The sequence below is a fragment of the Chenopodium quinoa genome, unplaced genomic scaffold, assembly GCF_001683475.1.
Source record: "Chenopodium quinoa cultivar QQ74 unplaced genomic scaffold, ASM168347v1, whole genome shotgun sequence".
In the NCBI taxonomy this organism is placed as follows: Eukaryota; Viridiplantae; Streptophyta; class Magnoliopsida; order Caryophyllales; family Amaranthaceae; genus Chenopodium; species Chenopodium quinoa.
Window position 1 is genome coordinate 4022 of NW_018744843.1, and position 6120 is coordinate 10141.

The window sequence follows — 6120 nt, forward strand, 5'->3', positions numbered from 1 at the left end:
AATAATAATTATAGTTAATCAATAACTGTTTTTCTTAATTATATCTTCTTCTCGATGTGTTTGCTCTTGCCCCGGCGTAATTTTCTCTATTGACATTTTAATTCTTTTCCTTATTCCGATAAGGTTATTGATCATTTTAATAATTAAAATTAGCCGGTATTAATTAATGAACACAAACTAGTAATGAACACAAACTAGTAATTATATTAATTATTGATCATTATATTGTAGTTATATTAATTAATGAACACAAACTAGTAATTAATGTATTGTGCAAGATAACCTTGTTTAACAAATCAGATGTTTCCTCAAAAAAAAAAAAAAAAAACAAATCAGATGTTTCTTATGTATTTAATTGTTGGAATATTTAATGGATTATATAAATGTAAATGTATATTTTTCATTTAAGATTAAAAATTATCAATTTGTGGACCAAGCGCCAAATTAAACCATAAGACAATGACAAAAATTGCTCATTTTGCTAATTCATTTTGAGTTAAAAAGCTTGTTACCAACATAATATCGATGCATGGTTATATGAATATCTCAAAGATAATTGGAAAGGTAATTACTAAACAAGGATATCTACCTTTTTATTCTAAAAGCATAGCATATTGTTTAAAAAGTACTCGTATCATAATTAAGAAAAAGTCATAATTAAATTACTTTAGTAACAAAATGCTTTTCATTTACCTCATAGGACAAAGATGCATTTATTTTATTTTGTCTATAGAAACATTGCTGATTTTTTAAGCTTGTAAATTTCTAGTAAATAATGTATAAACAAGGGTTTTTTTTTTTTCTTTTAAAAAACTTTGCAACTTATTTAATTTTTTGGTGCATGTAAATATTACCTTTACTTCTTTAGTAAAAAAGCTATTGTACTCCTCATTTAGATATACTTTTGAAATATTTTGTACAAATAGTTCTAGCTAACTCGAAAACAATAATTATACGAGTAAAAATTATCGTGATGATAAAAAAGAAGTATGCAATTTGTTGTAATATGTACCACAATGCACAATCGATCTCAATTCCCTTTTGCTACACCAATTGGTTGTTGGTGTAGTGGTGATTGAGACTACACTTGGTAGGGAGGACTCGTGTTCGATCCCCCGCAACAACAATCGGGAGGGGACTGGAACCTAACCACCCAGAACTGATCCCCGAATCCGGATTAGCCCAAAGGGTGAACCGGGTGGAACACCCAAAAAAAAAAAAAAAAAAAAAAAAAAAACATGAATTTCAATATTCATTTATTCCCAAAACTACCAAACACAAATGTGAAAACAAAACACATATGCTTAAAATTTTCTAAACAAAAATTTAGATATAAGAAGAGACTAGTATATGTAAAGTTTATGCTTACGTGAACTTATACCATACTTCAAATTTAATTTTTAATAAATGGGGTGTAGCATTTTCCTTATTAAAAAAATGTTTTTTCGTAAAAAGAAGAAAAAAAACGATTATTTATTTCTGCCCCATAAAAAAAACCTCATATTTCTGTAAATAACAATTTCATCATTGTCTCTTTCTCTCTCTTGCTCCCCTGCCTCTGCTTTTCTCTCTCCAAAAGCTGATAATGTAAACACACAAAACTCAAATAAATTTGGCATTAAACTCTTGAAAACATCAAAGAAAAACCTCCATTTTTTCTGAACACAGAAATAAAATGGTTTCAACTAGCACTACCATAGTGTTAATTGGGCTCCTAATTTCAGTGTTAGTGAGCTTATCTTCAGCTGGTGATGCCTTTGTTTACTATGATTTTGAAGTCTCATACATCACTGCTTCTCCATTGGGTGTTCCTGAGCAGGTTTACATTCATCAGATCTTCTAATTTCTTGCTTAAAATTTCAATTTTTTGTTCATTTAATTATCTGGGTATTGCTTTAATTTTGTATTAAATGATAGGTTTTACTCAAATTTATGTAAAAATAAGTAGTCTTTAATCTAGATCTATAAAATGTGCTTTAATTTGTACCATTAAACATCTAAAGTTGCAATCTTTTATATTGAACTGTTCATGTTCATGATTTGCAATTTTGCTAAAGTTCTTAGCTTTTATTTGTTTTTTTTTTTTTGAATTTTTTTGAAAATTTTTGGCTTTTTTTTTTTTTTTTTTTTTTTTTTGCATGTAGGTCATTGCTATTAATGGTAAATTTCCAGGACCTCCCATCAATGTCACTACTAACAACAATGTAGTTGTTAATGTGCACAACAAATTGGATGAAGAACTCTTAATGACATGGTAACATTTCAATTTCCTTTCATTTTTTGGTTATAATTTGAGTGAATATGAGTACCATATTAATTATATAAAAAAGATGTATAATATTGGCAACACTACAGGGCAGGAGTATTTCAAAGGAGAACTCACTGGCAAGATGGAGTATTAGGAACTAATTGCCCAATTCCTCCTAAGTGGAATTGGACTTACCAATTCCAAGTTAAGGATCAAATTGGGAGTTTCTTTTACTTCCCTTCTCTCAATTTCCAAAGAGCTTCTGGTGGTTATGGTGGAATTATTATCAACAATCGTCCAGTTATTGCGATTCCTTTCGCCACGCCCGAGGCCGATATCATCCTCATGATCGGAGATTGGTACTCTAAGAGCCACTCGGTTAGTGTTACAAACACCCATTAGTTTAGCATAATGTGTAATCTTGGTAATGTATGCATTTTTCTGAGTGAAAACTTTGAAATTTTCAGGATTTGAGGAAAACCCTTAATGGAGGCAAATCTCTAGGAATGCCAGATGGTGTTCTTATTAATGGAAAAGGTCCTTACAAATATAATAACAGTGTTCCTGATGGCATTGATTATGAAATTATAGATGTTCATCCAGGTAAATCATAAGATCTTAGTTTTTAAATTTTATTTTTGGAAATTTAAGTTCATTGCATGTTATATTTGATTGAATGTTATTACTATATTTAACTGTGAATAATGTTAATTAAAAGAGCTTACTTGAGAGTTTAACCTTATTTGGCTGGTCAAGATTTCTGCTTCCTGGGTTAGAGTTGTTCTTTTGCTTTTAGTGTTTTCCACATAATGTGTTGACTAAGTTTGTGCCTCACTTGCTTAATTCAGAAGCCATGTGCTTCATACACTGTATGAATGAATCCTATTATATTTAATTTAAATGTTGATTTTTATTAATAACTCTTTTGCTGACTAAACCTCATTATAATGGTAATTTTATTTCTTTGGTGGGGTTATTGTTGTTGCTTATGGTTATATTGTCTTCCTTCTTTGTGTGTTGGACCCTATTTGCCTGCACAATAATTTAAATTTTCAACTTTTTTGCTGTCATGACAACTAAGATAATCTTATTGAAGCTTTTTAAAAAATTGTTTAAACTTGTACTTTTAATTATCGGAGCTAGTTAAGATTTTGGGGGTTGTATCCAGGATTTCGAAAGGCGTCCTGTCTCATCACGCTCTTTTGAGGCTTCCTATAAACCAAAATAATTAGGGAAATTTTCACTCACTAATTGCATGTGGATTATAGAAATTATATGTTCTTGGGAATGCTCTGCTTGCTTTTTTTTCTGTATTTGATTTATCTACACCAGTGTCGGATTAAGTCCAAATGATTATTTATGTTAGCTTAACATTTAACAACAATATTTTCAGGGAAAACATACCGTCTTCGTGTACACAATGTTGGAGTCTCAACTAGCTTGAACTTCAGAATTCAGAGCCACAATCTGCTTTTGGCAGAAGTTGAGGGATCCTACACTGTGCAGCAAAATTACACTAGCTTGGACATTCATGCGGGACAATCTTACTCATTTTTGCTAACAACTGATCAAAATGCCAGCTCTGATTACTACATAGTCGCCAGTGCTCGTATGGTCAATCAAACGACTTGGCAGAAAGTTACTGGTGTTGCAATCTTGCGTTACTCAAATTCCAAAGGAAAGGCACACGGCCCCCTCCCAGACCCTCCACAAGATGAAAATGACAAGACATTCTCCATGAACCAGGCCAGATCAATCAGGTTTGCCCTTAAAGTTAATCTTAAATGTGATACGCTTCAGATGTCGGATCTTTTCAGTTTTTAGTACATATATAAATTACTTCTACCTAGAGCATTACTGTGTTAGGAAATGATTAGAAAATTAGTTATTCTTTCTATACCATGTATGTGAGCTGAAATGTTCTGTGGTCATATTGTGTAGGTGGAATGTGTCTGCTAGTGGTGCCCGTCCTAACCCACAGGGTTCCTTTAGATATGGTGACATAAATGTGACTGATGTTTTCCTCATACAAAACAAGCCCCTGTGAAGATAGGTGGGAAAAAACGCACCGCACTTAATGGGGTTTCATTTGTCAATCCTACCACACCAATGAGGCTTGCTGATAAGCACCATTTGAAAGGCATCTATAAGATGGACTTTCCCCACAAACCCTTGACAGGGGCCCCTCGCATGGAAACATCAATTATCAATGGTACTTACAGGGGATTTTTGGAGATCATCCTTCAAAACAATGCGTCCAAGGTCCACACTTACCACCTTGATGGATACAACTTTTTCGTGGTTGGGTAAGGATCCTCACTTCTTTAGCCTTTCCAATTATGTCACTGTTTACTTATTCGAACTTTCGAAAATTGTGAATTGAAGTTGAGTAGCCTTTATCTGAGCGTGAGCTTATTGGTTCATCTTAATCTTACCCTTTATCTTATTCTTTCAAGTGAAGAGAACACAACTATGTGATTATATATTATCTGTACTAACCATTCTTAATTTTTTTGGATGTTTTCAATACAGTATGGATTATGGTGAGTGGTCGAATAACAGTAGAGGAACATACAACAAATGGGATGGAATTGCTCGTACCACAGCACAGGTATCGATCTTGTTTTATTCTACTAATCCATGCTTCCTTTTTCATCTTACTCCATTTTGAAATCAATCAAGCTGTGGAAAACTTGAAAGATACCAGTAAGTTCAAAAAAGTTCATCTTATGAAAATACTAAACCTTGAAATTCCCTTCTGTAGGTTTATCCTGGGGCTTGGACTGCTATTTTGGTTTCACTCGATAATGTCGGTGTTTGGAATTTGAGAACTACAAACCTTGACTCATGGTATCTTGGACAAGAGACCTATATCAGGGTAGTCAATCCAGAAACCGCAGGCAATCCACAGTTGGCGTTGAAAACTGAGCTGCCTGCTCCTGACAATGTCCTATTCTGCGGTGCACTCAAGAAGTTGCAGAAGTATGTTCTTGTACCCCAATGTTCCATAAATTTACTCTGTATTTGCCTAACAAGTTATCCAAACCAATGGGCAAAAATGTCTTAGATACTACCTTTAGTGAGCTAATTGTTTCTTGGATTCAAGTGAGGGTATTATCAACATTTTGCCCCGGCCTGTTTGTTGTCCAACTGTTAGTCAATGCCAGACTCTCATTGTCTGCTTATCTGAATGTACAAGGAGACTCATAACGTTTTTTTTTGCTGTTTGTTTTCTGTACAGGCCTCAAGATATCTCTTCTGCAGCCATAAATCCTATCCAGCTCATCTTTACGTTGTTGATGATATGCGCGACCATATTTCATTTCCATTGAGGCATTATAACCCGGATGGATGTGATTGTTTAGTTTTCGGGAGCATGGTCTGTTGGTGAGATTTGCTTCTAGAGTGTGCATGTTTTTCTTTTTTAGGTTTGTCAATATGGATATCCACATTTCTTCGGCCCCCCCTTTTTTTATATCTTAGATTTTTTTTAATACTCTTAATGCTCCCAGAGTCTCTGTAGTAGCCTAATTCATGAGAGTAATCATTCTTTCTATTCCACGATTTATTTATCAAATGTAATCATGACTATTTATTTGTCTAAATTTCCATACTCAATAGAGTTCTTCTCCTTGTCACCAAGATGTCATGTTTATAAGTTCCTTGTCATTCTTGAAGAAGGTTCTGGATACAACATCCCTAACTGTTTTTACTCTTGTCGCTATGCGTCAGGAAGCATACATCTAGTCCTGACTATAGTTGTCAGAAATCAGAAGTACTATCTATCATGCTGTAACAACCTTTATACAAGTATAATGTTTTCCTGCAAAAGTTCTGAATGAAGCTGAACAGCCCCTTTATTTTCTAATGTA

General features: G+C 33.5%; 1 pseudogene; it reads left to right on the forward strand.

The window, feature by feature from the left end:
- Window positions 1–1514: 1514 nt before the first annotated feature.
- On the forward strand, window positions 1515–5890 carry LOC110704531 (annotated as a pseudogene).
- The last annotated feature ends 230 nt before the right edge of the window (window positions 5891–6120 follow it).